This window comes from Rattus norvegicus, chromosome 11, assembly GCF_021556685.1.
Source record: "Rattus norvegicus strain SHRSP/BbbUtx chromosome 11, alternate assembly SHRSP_T2T, whole genome shotgun sequence".
NCBI classification, from domain to species: domain Eukaryota; kingdom Metazoa; phylum Chordata; class Mammalia; order Rodentia; family Muridae; genus Rattus; species Rattus norvegicus.
In genome coordinates this window covers 40,451,809-40,465,150 of record NC_141544.1, presented here as the reverse complement: position 1 = coordinate 40,465,150, position 13,342 = coordinate 40,451,809, and the positions used below count along the sequence as shown (strand labels likewise).

The 13,342-nt window shown below is 43.5% G+C and overlaps 1 pseudogene; it reads left to right on the top strand.

Annotated features, from left to right (window-relative positions):
• The first annotated feature begins 5,909 nt into the window (after nt 1-5,909).
• On the top strand, nt 5,910-6,268 carry LOC103693536 (developmental pluripotency-associated protein 5A pseudogene; annotated as a pseudogene).
• Nucleotides 6,269-13,342: the final 7,074 nt, after the last annotated feature.

The window sequence follows — 13,342 nt, the reverse complement described above, 5'->3', positions numbered from 1 at the left end:
AATGCAGACGTTCACAAAAGGGGTCAGTGGTCAACAGGGAACATCGGGATCCTTCAAACTTCTCTTCACAGTTGTAAACTCAGATGCCTTGGATATTTAAAAATAACTGAACCATGATGCTAAGGTTAAATAGTTAAATATTATAAATAACGTTAAGAGAGTGCAAAGACAAGCCACAAACTGAAAGAAAATGTTTGCAAAATGAACATGGGGATCCAAAATATGCAAAGAAAACTTAAAAATGAACGGAGAGGAAACAATCCAGTAAGGGAGGGGGAGGAGGCAGAGGATGGGGGGGAGGAAAAACCAGGGAGAGTTCAGAACACTTTTTCAGCAAAGGTAAACAGATAACAAGTAAATCTAAGGAAAGATGATCAGCTTTCCAGTCGTTAGAGTCGCAGACTGAAACAATGGGGCGTTGCTAGGCACCCGTTTCCACCGCCCACACCCCAAAGTAAATGATTAAGTGCATATGTAGAAGAATGCTACACTTCTCCCTCACTTCTAGTGGTATTACAAAATGATAAAGGAACTTTAGGAATACAGTTTGATCATTTCTTGCTGAACGAAACATATTCTAGCATCCAGGTTCCCATGACAATTATGCATGACACGCTCAGTCTCAAAGAAATCAAAGTTATCCATCTTTTATGCGCTGAGTACAAGTGAATAATTATGTCTTGCATTTTAAATGCCATCCAAAGGTCCATGCATTGAAGGCTTGCTCTGCTGCCCATAGCATGACTTTGAAGTGATGAAAACTTTGGGGTGTGTTTAGGTGACTGGAGATGTGCCCTTAAAGATATTGGCGTCCCAGCTCCTCCTCTTACTCTCCCTTTGCTCTCTGGATGTATGGATGGGGGACGTTTTCTCTCTCTCTCTCTCTTTTTTTGTTTTAAGATTTACATATTTCATGTATATAAGTATACTGTAGCTGTCTTCAGACACACCAGTAGAAGGCATTGGATCGGATCCCATTACAGATGGTTGTGAGTGACCGTGTGGTTGCTGGGAATTGAACTCAGGACCTCTGGAAGAACAGTCAGAGCTCTTAACCATGGAGCTGTCTCTCCAGCCCCGAGGGCAGTTTTCTTACATCACATGCTCCATAATAAATTGCCTCTCTACAGGCCCAGAGGCAATGGGACCAAGTGACTATGGGCTACAGCCTTTGAAACCATGAGACCAAATTAATCTTTCAGACAAGCTGACTTTCTCAGGTTCTTTGCCAAAACAATGAAGACGAATGCAATACCATATCTGTAGTGACCCCCACATCTGGCCCCTAGGCCCACCTCTAGAAGAGCTGATGTTACCACATGTTGATGTTGTCACAGTTATCAGCTACTGCTAGTGTCTGGAGTCCAGAGATGCTGATGGGGATAGAAAACAGACGGAGATAGCACCTTTCTTAAAGAGACAGCCCATATTAAATACATGGGAATCGTCTCCTTCTGTGATCGCGTACCTGACAGAGTCACAGAAGGAATTCTGGAGCCTCCCCAGAGCATGAGCTGTAACCCTCATGGCTGCGTCTTCTAATTTCAAGATGACTTCAAGAGAGAGGTGGGGCAGACGCTACAAAGGAAAAGATTTCAATGAAGGATCTGACAACAGTGAGTAAAGCATAAATTTTTTTAAAAAAAGTCTGATTTTTCTTATAGAGACTATTTAGATAGTCTAAGTATGCTCTGTCCAAACGTGATAATATAAATTGAAACTTTTCCAACCATGCTATCTACTAACTCTTCTGTCCCCTTAGGAACGATGGCGCACTTCTGCACTCCTTACCCAAAACACAGTCAAGCAACAAGTAGGAAGACACAAACGAGATCAAGTCCCACAACTGAAACCCAAAATAGCCCAGATGGCTCTCTAGGAATGCAAAAAAGCAATATAGAAACTCAATCCAGAAAGGGTGTGTGTGCACTCAAAAACATTAACACATCGATGGTATGTTTCCGAGTGGTGCCAATACCCACTTTTTATTGTTTTATTCTCTTCAGCGATAAGTGTTTTCACTGTTTGTGTTAGTCGGCTTGTCCTAACATAAGAAGAGACTTGAGACACATCAGGTGAAAGGAGGAAGGGCTTATTTTGTGTTGTGGTTTCAGGAGCTTCCGTCCATGGTCCCTTGGGCCCATTGGTCGGCCCTTGGTAGAATGAAGCAAAGAGAGAAAATTAAGCAATCTCCCTCGTGCCCAGCTGAGGATCAAGCCTAGACTACACGAGCCTTTGGAAACACTCCAGGCACAATTAGAGCATTGCTATCGGGGAGTTGTTTTAATAAATAAGGGACTCTCAGCTGGCCACCAGTCGCATGCCTGTAATCCAAGCACTTAGGAAGCAAAGACAGGAAGATCTCTGTGAGCTCAGGGCCAGTCTAGTCTACAAAATAGGTTCCAGACCAGCCAGAATGAAGGGGGCTGTAACACATTCATATATGAGTTTGCTTCTGATTATGATTAGGATGTGCTCATAGTATAGACTGCTATCATAATTTGGCCATATAAATGTCTCAATACAATACAAGCATTTTGGGAAGACTTTGTATTTTCCAGACCATTGTTTCCTCTAACTTAGGAAACATGGTCACTACTTGGTAAGGTCATCTTCAGGCCAGCCTCTCCTCCTGCCCCTGACCGCAGTCAAGCCGCAAGTCCCCAGAGCCTCTTCCTGCTTCCTTTTGGTTTGTCACAGTAACACAGTGAAAGTTCCACAGGACCTTCAAGGACCAAGAGCAATGGCTTTGCCTTTATCCTTTTAGATGATGTGCAAAACCATATGGATCTTGAAATTTTTGTTTTATGGGCATGCATGTGTGCCTGGGTGTGTACACGCACACCCCATGTGTACAGAAGCCATTGTAGGTCAAAAGAGGCATTAGATCTCGTGGAGCTGGAATTACCGGAAGCTGTGAGCCACCTTGTAGGTGCTGGGAACCAAACTAGGTCATCTGGACAAGCATGGTCTTAAACACTAAATACCCTCCTCCAGATTGAATAGTTTTCTTTTTATTTAAGAATTTCTGATCCTGTCTTGTCACCCCCTTCACTCTGAAGGAGACTACGATTGCTTTTACTAATCAAAGTTCACTTGAGGCTTCGGTTAGCAGAATGACCAACTTTAGACAGTTGTTTGCCTGAAGCTCAAGGTTAGAACAAGGGTGAGAACCACTAACTTCCCTTTCCAGAGGTTTCTCCTTCAGGCACCTTTCTAAAGGAAGATGGTGATATCCACTAGATGCTCTGACTTGGGGAAAGAAAGATGGGAAGTGGAAAACTGTGACCTATGAGTCCAACCCAGGCTGCTATCTATATAAATAAAACGTCATTGGAACACAGCCATAACCACCACCGTCACTCAGTCCCTGATTTCTTGTTGAAATCAGAGCCAACGCACAGCACTTAAGAATCTAAGAATCTGGCTGTCTAAGTCCCATTCTGGTTCTCCTCCTAGGACTTCAGTTAATTCAATCAAATAATCTGTGCTGCAATTTCCCCAGGTACAAAATATGGGATACCTTATCATTACAATATATAAATATAAATTTATACAAGCTAATATAAATGTATACAAGAATGCCAGAAATAGAATTACAACTATTCTAAGCAAACATCATAATTCTAAGGGGGCAAAAAAATCTTGGAAAAAATCACAAGAAGAACATTTACACTACCTGTTTTTAAGGCTCGGGGAACACTGAAGAAGAGGAATCAGAAAGAACATAAGAGTAACAGAAACAAATGGTACACAAGCTTAGGGGCGATCCTGAAGATGGGACAGAAAGACTGTAAGAGACAGAGGTTTGGGAAGATAGGAGCACAACACTGTCTTCGGGACATGACAAGACCAGGACATTCCTGAACTCAGAGCAGCTATGGTTGCCTGTCCAAGACCAACACAAGATCTGCCAACAGTCCAGAGTGGCACTCCTAACTGAGGAGCTACCTACAACTGATGGCTTCTAGGGTAGGGAGACTCAGTTCTCATTAAGGGTGTAACTGCTAGCTGTCCAACAATAGTCCAGCAGATGGCCCCAAACCCAGAAACACGTAGAAAGCACAAACTGGACCCAACTGGTCCTTTAAAGAGAGGAAGAAAGTTGGTATGGTGGCACACCCTTAGTCTCAGCTCTTGAGAGACAGAGACAGGCAAGTCCCTGTGAGTTTGAAGCCATCCTGGTTTACATAGTGAGTTCCAAGACAGTGAGACCCTGTTCCAGAGAGAGAGGCAGGGGAGGAGTATGGGGTGGGGGGGAAATGAAGTTGGAAGAGGGACATGGGGAGGTGTTGGATCTGGGAATTCTCAAAGAATTAATAAAAATATTTTTAAGAGCAAAACAATAACAAAAAAAGAAGTGAAAGAGAACGTATAAGGCATAAGACTGGGGAAAGAGCTGTTACGTACTATTTTCTGGGCATGATGTATCATGATCTCTGTAGTCACTGGAGTTGCCTTTAGTGAGCCTGGGTAAGACTTGACATATTTATAGTTAATCATGTATGGATCTGGGAAGGGTTCACTGGGAAGCCTACCCTCTTTGCTGAACTATTGGCTGTGATGAATCCTGGAGGAGGAATGGCTATTTTGTCCCCACTAATGAGCCCATGGTCAAAGAGATGGCCTGATAAAACTCAATAGATAACAGGACAAAAATTCATACACACAGGAAAGAAACTTGAAGTGAGGAGGGTGGTAGTGGGAGAAGGGAAACAGAAGAGAATTGAGAGTAAACAGAATGCACTGTCTACATGTGTGCATTGCCAAAGAGCAAATACAATTAAAGCTACTTTCACTTTTTACATTTCAAATGATATCTCCCTTCCTGGTTACCCCTCTATAAATCCCCCATGCCACCCTCCCTCTCTCCCTTCTCTTTGCCTTTGCTCCTTCACCCTCTCACTCACTCCTGCCTCACCCCTCTAGCATCCCCTATACTGGGTCATCAAGCCTTTCTCTCCTCCCATTGATGTCAGATAAGGCCATCCTCTGCTACATATGTATCTGGAGTCCTGGCTTCCTCCATGTATACTCTTTGGTTGGTGGGTTAGTCCCTGGGAGCTTTGGGGGTTCCAATTAGTTGATACTGATCTTCCTTTGGGGTTGCAATCCCCTTCAGCTCCTTCAGTCCTTCCCCTAACTCTTCCACTGGGGTCCCCAGCCTCAGTCCAATGGTCGGCTGTGAGTATCCGCACCTGTATTGATCAGGTGCTGTTAGAACCTCTCAGGGTAAAGCTATTTTTTAAAAGCAAAGAATAAGGGACATAAGTGTGTGAGCGTGCACGCACATGCACATGCACACACACACACACACACACACACACACACACAACCTATGTGAAGGTACATCAGACATCTCAACTAGGCCAGCAAACTTGCTGTAAAAAAAACAGAGAGTGAATACTTTGAATGAATAAATGTTCAACACCCTTAGTCATTAGGGAAATGCAAACCGAAAGGACTCTGAAATTCCAGCTTATACTTGTCAGAAGGGCTAAGGTCACTAACACTAGTGACAGCTCATGCTGGCAAGAAGGTAGAGCAAATATAGAGCATTACTGGTGGGAATGCAAACTTGTACAGTCACTATGGAAATCAATATGGTGGGTTCCTCAGAAAATTGGGACTCAATCTACCTCAGGATCTACCTATTCTACTCGGGAAGACACCCCCAAAGGATGCTCCATCCTAACACAAGGACACTTGCTCAACTATGTTCATTGTGGCTTTATTCATGATAGCCAGAAACTGGAGAGAACCTGGCTGTTCCTCAATCGAAGAGTGGATAAAGGAAATGTGGTGATGATTTACACAGTGGAATGTTAAAGAAAAGTGACATCCATGGGCCAGCAAGGTTAAGCCTGACCTAGCCTTCCCTGGAATCTGGTTCCTTGCCAGCAATTAAGATGGGAACCCTTGTGACCCGTAAAGATATCCCCCCAGGGGTGAAAGTTCCTGAAGACCTGAAAGATCCACAAGTATTCCCAGTCCACGCACTGGTGCTAAAAATCTCTGTTTAGCCCACAGAAATCTCGAATGCCTCACATGGACCAGGTGAGCCAGGCCATGTTTGAGCTGAAGATTCTGGAATCTTCCAGACTTACCGAGGTCTTAATTTATGTCTCTTACAGCAAGCTTCAGGCTAAATGGATGCTTCAGTCCATGGCTGAGAGGAATGCTCAAGCTGGAGGAAGCCATGAAGACCGTGGAACTGGGCCAGTATTTGGAGAGAAGCCAGTTTCAAGTCAATGTGACTCCCACCTAGACACAGATTAAACTGTGGCCAGTGTTTGGTTCTGGCGTGATTTTTAACTTTGTTATACCCTTTATAGTCTAACAAGATATTCCTGGATGCCTGCTGTGCGTTCTGATGAGAATATCTCTTTTCCAAGGATATTATTCTAACTATATAATAAAATTTAAATGATTAAAAAGTGACATCACGAAATTTGTGGGCAAATAGATAGAACTACTAAAAATAAAATCATTCTTAGTGAGGTAAGCCAGACCCAGAAAGATAAATGCAGTATGTGTTCACTTGGAAGTGGATATTAGCCATTAAGTAAATGATGACCAAGCTACAGTCTATAGCGCCAGAGAGGTTATGTGAAGAGGTCTACAGGGGACACATGGGTCTCCGGGATGGGGGGGCATAGAATAGATTTTATAGGCAGACTGGAGACATGTGGGGATTGGACCAGGGAGATCAGGTGAGGGGGGAGATACGGTGGAGGAAGAGAGCATAGAGAGAAACAGAATTGGGGGACATTTGGGAGGTAATGTAGAAGCCTAGTTTAGTGGGAAATTCCTATAACCTATAAAGGTATCCTAATGAGGGCTCCTGGGAGTAGGGGATACTTAGTCTCAACTACCCTCCCCTTCATCAAGTCCCTTCATCACTTGCAGCTAGGTGAGGCTTCCATTGGTTGGACCAGACTGCATTCATTGAGTTGTTGGCATAGGGGGGGTCCAATGGAAATCCCCAAACAACCCAGGCTGTTGCTAAGACGAAGGGTTGCCATCTGCAAATAGACAGTGCGACCCCATTGCTGAGGACAGCACCCACACAACTCACTGACCGTGGAGGAGTCAGCTGGTGCCTACATGGAGCCTTCATTCCACGTTCTGGTGCCTTTGGTGTAAGAAGGGTCTCTGCAAGCCACGGAAAGAGAAAGGTAGACACCTACCCAGTCACAAACCTTTGACCTGCAATCGGTCCGGCCTGCAAAACATGATAGGGCGATGGTGGCACAGAACTTGTGGGAGTGACCAACCAATGTCTGATTTGACTTAAGGCCCATTCCATGAGAATAAACCCATGCCTGACAATGCTTGGGTAACCAAGAACCAGAAACCAAGTAGCCCAGAGACCTAGAGTAAAACAAAACAAAAAAAAACAAAAAAAAAACAAAACAAAACAAAACAAAAAAACAAAAACAAAAAAAACAAAAACTGCTGGACTGGAAAAAAAAGTCAATAAAATACGTCTTAACGATATTTTGTTATACTCACAGTTCAGTGCCTTATTCAGGCATCCCCAGACAGACTTCCTTCAGCAACAAATGGAAACAGACACAGAGACCCACAGACAGAGACATTATGCAGACATAGTGCCTAAATTGGAGGTCTCAGGGCTGGAGAGATGGCTCAGGGGTTAAATTGGAGATCTCCATCAAGTCCCTTCCCTCAAAGCTCAGGGAATCAATTCCACAGAAGAGGAAATTGTAAGAGTCAAAGGGGTTAGAAGATGCCAAGTAAACAGGCTCCTCTGAATCAACTAAGCAAGGCACATTTGAGCTCAGAGACAGCAGCAAACCCAGAGCCTATACAGGTCAACCAGGTCCTCTGCATATGTAGTACAGCCATTAGCTAAGTGTTTTTATAGGACGCCTGAATATGAGAATGAGTGGCTCTCCGACTCCTGTTTCTAATCTTGGGGCTCTTTTCCTCTTGTGGGGTTGCCATGTCCTCCTTTGATATACTACTTCTTGCTCCATCTAATTGTATTTTATTTTTGCAACATTTAGTTGTACTCTCTGTTCTTTTTCTAATGAGGAGTGGATTTGGAGAGGAGAGGAGGTGGGGAGGAACAGAGGGGAGCAGAGGGAAGGAAATTATGTTAAAAATTTATTATATGATAAAAGAATCTATTTTCACGAAAAGAAAATAAAGAGAGTCAAAGAATTAATATTCTGGGTAAGTTTTCAAGGCACAGGACCTTGGTTGGAATTACCCACCTCATCCTAGATGAATAGACACAGAGAACAGACCAACTGGAAGGACTCTAATACAATTTTATTTGGAAAGATAGTAAATAAATTTGTCCAGAAGTATTCCAGGAAAACTGCATACTAGACATTAAAATTAACATTTATCACAATATTCAAATGTCACAACTTTATCCCCCCTTTGATTTTTTTTTCAGTATTTTAAAAGTGTAAGAACCATTTTTAGGTGTTGGACCTCTCCAGGCAGAGGGTGAAGCAAGGCTCCATCTGAAGTCATCTAAAAGTCAGCCATCAAGCCTACATTGGATACATCAGGATTTTCCTAACTGGAATACTGTGATGTTTTGTGTCTGGCTCTTAGAACTGGTTTATCTAAAAATTAAAAGGCTTTCTACTCTCTGAGTTCTTTGGTTGCCGTTGATTAAACTTGACGTTTGTGTTCCTGTCCTGAGGGCAGCTTCGATATCAGACTCTTGGAGAGAAAATGAAATTTCCCTTAACATTCTTAGCTCATTAGAAAACCATATTCATCTTATATAACCCAACAATCCACATATTGCCCAATAACCCAACCTAAAAGGAGTAGCTAGGTCTTACCTTTCTAAATGCTATCCTAGATAGTCTAGGTTTCTTATCATCCGAGAATATTCCAGTGTGTTCCTCGGAAAGGCAACAGCACCGCCTTTTCAAACATAACCAAAGGAAGCTATCACATCAAGCAACGACTGTGAAAACAATTCCCTGCAATCATTAATTTCATGATGAGTTTATTATCCAGACACTGTTCAAACTTCCACTTTTCCTACACCCTTTCCTCTCAATTCATGTTTAATTGTTAACATAAAGTCCAAGTGTAGTAAGTTGCTATGCTTCTTACTATTTTTTAAAGTTTGTAATTATCCACTACCTACTTTTTTTTTACATTTTTCAATCTGTTAAATAAATAAATAAATAACCCTGTAGTTTCTCACCTATTCACGTGTCTTTTTTTTCTTATTACTACTTTTTTTTTTTTTTACAGTTCAGTCATTGCCCTCCTCCCAGTCTGCCCTCCCATGGTTCCTTGTCTCCAAAAGGATGTGCTCCCCACCCCACCTCACCTCTCCCCACCCCCATGCCAGGCCTCCCCACTCCCTGGGGCCTCAAGTCTTTTGAGGGTTAAGCACATTTCTCCCACTGAGACCAGACCAGGCAGCCCTCTGCTGTATATATGTCAGGGGCCTCGGACCAGCTCCTGTATGCTGCCTGGTTGGTGGCTCAGTGTCTGAGAGATCTCAGAAGTTAGTTGAAACTGCTGCTCTTTGTCTTCTTATGGGATCGCCCTCCTCCTGAGCTTCTTCCAGCCATTCCCTAACTCAACTACAGGGGTCTCCAACTTCAGCCCAATGGTTGGGTGTAAGTATCTGCATCTGACTCTCTCAGCTGCTTGTTGGGCCTCTCAGAGACGGCCATGCTAGCCTCCCATCTGTGAGCACACCATAGCATCAGTAATAGTGTCAGGCCTTGGAGCCTCCCATTGAGATGGATCCCAAGTTGGACCAGTCATTGGACTGCTTTTCCCTCAGTCTCTTCTTCATTTTTGTCCCTGCAGTTCTTTTAGACAGGAACAATTCTGGGTCAGAGTTTTTGACTGTGGGACGGCAACCCCATAACTCCATTTGATACCCTGTCTTTCTATAAGTTCCCACTCCCTACTGTTGGGCAATTTAAATAAGGTCCTCCCTTTGAGTCCGTCCAGGTCTCTGTACATTCTAGAGGGTCCCCTTGCCTCCCACCGCCTGAGAGGTTGCATGTTTCTATTCAGTCTGCTGGCCCTCAGGGCTTCTCTCGTCTCCCCCGCCCAAAAGTGATTATGTTCCCCTCCTCCCCTCTCCACCGAAATCCCTCCTTCTCTCTGCCCTCTGTGATTGCTTTCTTTTCCTTCCCAAGTAGGATTGAAGCATCCTCACTTGGGCCCTTCTGCTTGTTAACCTTCTTAAGTTTTGTGGATTGTATTCTAGGTATTTTTTGGCTAATATTCACTTATTAGTGAGTATATTTGTTGTGGTAAAAATAAAAAGGACATGACTTGTTCCCACACTTGCATGCCCTCGTGGTCACTCTCTCGATAGTTCCGGCTCCAGCGGGCCATTGAAAGTATCGCTAGTCTCAGCGGCTCCACGCTGCCCCCATCTACTTTCTGACAGGCTGTCTGCGAGCCATTCCAACATGGCACCCTGTCAGAATCCCCCACCCTCATTCACAGCTTTCTTGGCTGGTTTCTACCACGCCAGGAATACACATCCCAGTTCCGTGGTGGGCCCTGTGTGTCCCACCACCATACACTCTCTTGAACATGAAAGAACACATCACAATTGATAAGGTATAATCTGCCCATCTAGATAACACAAAATCCTGTACACACCCATCCCTTAAGAATAGTCATATCAGGGTTGGGGATTTAGCTCAGTGGTAGAGTGCTTGCCTACCAAGCGCAAGGCCCTGGGTTCAGTCCCCAGCTCCGGAAAAAATAAATTAATAAATTAATAAATTAATTAAATTAAAAAAAAGAATAGTCATATTAACCTGCAACTATCTACAGGGAAGAATCTTAACATCTGCCACCATGTTCTCTCAGCTACTTTTTTTCTCACTCCGGTCTCCTCGGCCTCTCTGAAACTTTTCTCCCACCCTTCCTTCTCATCCAATGACAGGCCTTGTTCTATCCTGTACCTGCCTTCACCTGCATAATGACAGCAACCTATATATATTCCATGCATGTTCTTTTGGGTCTGAGTTACCTCACTCAGAATGATACTTTCTAGTTCTATTCATTTGCCTGCAAAACTCATGATGTCCTTGTTGTTAATAGCTGAACAGTATTCCATTGTGTAAATAAACCACATATTCTGTATCCATTCTTCTGCTGTGGGACATCTGGGTTGTTTCCAACTTCTGGCTATTCAGATAAGGCCGCTATAGACATAATGAGGCTTGTGCCCCTGTGGACGTACAGGGCATATTTTTACCCATTTTTTTAAAATTTATTTATTGTATTTACATGAGTACACTGTAGTCTTCAGACACACCAGAAGAGGGCATCAGATCTCATTACAGATGGTTGTGAGCCACCATGTGGTTGCTGGGAATCGAACTCAGGACCTTTGGAAGAGCAGTCAGTGCTCTTAACCACTGAACCATCTCTCCAGCCCTTATGCTCATTTCTACATCTTCACTATAAATGGACAATTGAACATAGAGAGTTGGGTGCATTCTGGTCTGAGTTTATGTATTTACTTTGTGTGCGGGGCTGTTTTGCTCCCATATATATCTGTGTATCTACTACACAAACACATGCCTGATGCCGGCAGAGATCGTCAGATACCCTGATGCTGGAGTTATAGACAGTTACAAGAAGCCATGTGGGTGCTAGGGATTGAGCCCAGGTCTTCTGGAAGAGCATCAGTGTTCCTAACCTCGGAGCATCTCTCCAGGCCCCTGAAGGTTTGTAAAGAGTACTTTACAGAAAGTGAGCACTACTGAGGTCTCCGACTTTGATCTAGATTCTGATCTCGATTATGTGTATTAAGCATAAGTGTGATGCTGCACGTGGTCTCTCAAGGCTCTTATAAAATCGAGTCTATTGTTTAAACACAAACAAGGCATCTTTGAAATACAATTCACCCGAACACAGTGTGTTCTTGAGATGATACAGTTGAACACACAAAACTTAAACACAGAACACATTCCAATATGTAGTCCCTGGGTTTCCTCCTGCCAATACGGCATCATATTCAAGGACTGTGTCTGCCTTGGTTAGGGTTTCACTGCTGTGAACAGACACCATGACCAAGGCAACTTTTATAAGGACAACATCTAAGTGGGGCTGGCTTACAGGTTCAGAGGTTCAGTTCATTATCATGAAGGCGGGAACATGGCAGTGTGCAGGCAGGCATGGTGCAGGAGGAGCTGAGAGTTCTACATCTTCTTCTGAAGGCTGCTAGAATCCTGGCTTCCAGGCAGCTAGGATGAGGGTCTCAAAGCCCACACCCACAGTAACACACCTACTCCAGCATCGTCACACCTCCTAACAGTGCCACTCCCTGGGCCAACCACACAGAAACCATGACAGTGTCCTTTTTTTGCTGCTTTACCTCTATGGCCTTTGCAGTCCACATTGGGCTGGTGCCAGTGACATCCTTGGCAGAGCAAAACACCACAGGGACAGCGATGAGAACCTGCTATTCCTGATTTTTTTTTCTAACCACATTTAAAGCTTAGCAATAAGTATAAGCCTCTTAGAATCGAGCCTTTCCTCTCTGTGACTTGAGATGTTTCATTCTTAAGGTTTTATTGTTATGGCGAACTATTAAGTAAATCCATTGAACAGTTCCTTAAGACCCAAAATTAACCGAATCTAGGAACTACTGTGTTCAAAGTGAATCCAGAGCTGATCAAGTTGACAATAGATAGAAGTGGTTGCAATAGCCTGCTGCCTTTGAGGTGTGCATCTTTCTATATGAGCCTTTCTATTTCAAGAAAGCAAAAAAAAAAAAAATCCAAACTTCCCAAGTGAATGATGGGAAATAAAAAAAAAGGGGTAGATCTGAATGATCTATTTCTCAATTCCTGAATTGTTGCTTACCAAGTTAATATTATCTTAAGTGCCAAAGGGCACAGTTTGACTCAAAGACCTGGGAAATTCAGGAATCTTCTAGTTCCAAAAGCAAATTTTTCAAATGGCATACATACATACATACATACATACATACATACATTGACTTTCTTTACTTAGGGAATGGAGTTTCCTCACTGGGGTCACTGCCTGCCTACACAGGTCTCCAGAACCCAAAGGAAAGGGAAGAACCTTCTCCTGCGTCCTTAGGCCAAGCTCAAGGGCCACTGCTCTCACTATAGTGTAAAGTGAGAGAACTTCACAGAGGAGACATGCGTCCTGGATTCAAATGCAAGGCTGATTAGGGAAAGACGTTTATGTTAGGAAGAGGGGAGGAAATAAAGGAAGAAGGGAACAGGAAGGGAAGGAGGGGAGCAGGAAGTAAAGAAGGTGTGAAGAAAAAAATTCTAAAGTGTAGGCTAGTACCTTCATGAATCTAATGTGTCAGGCTCAGGAA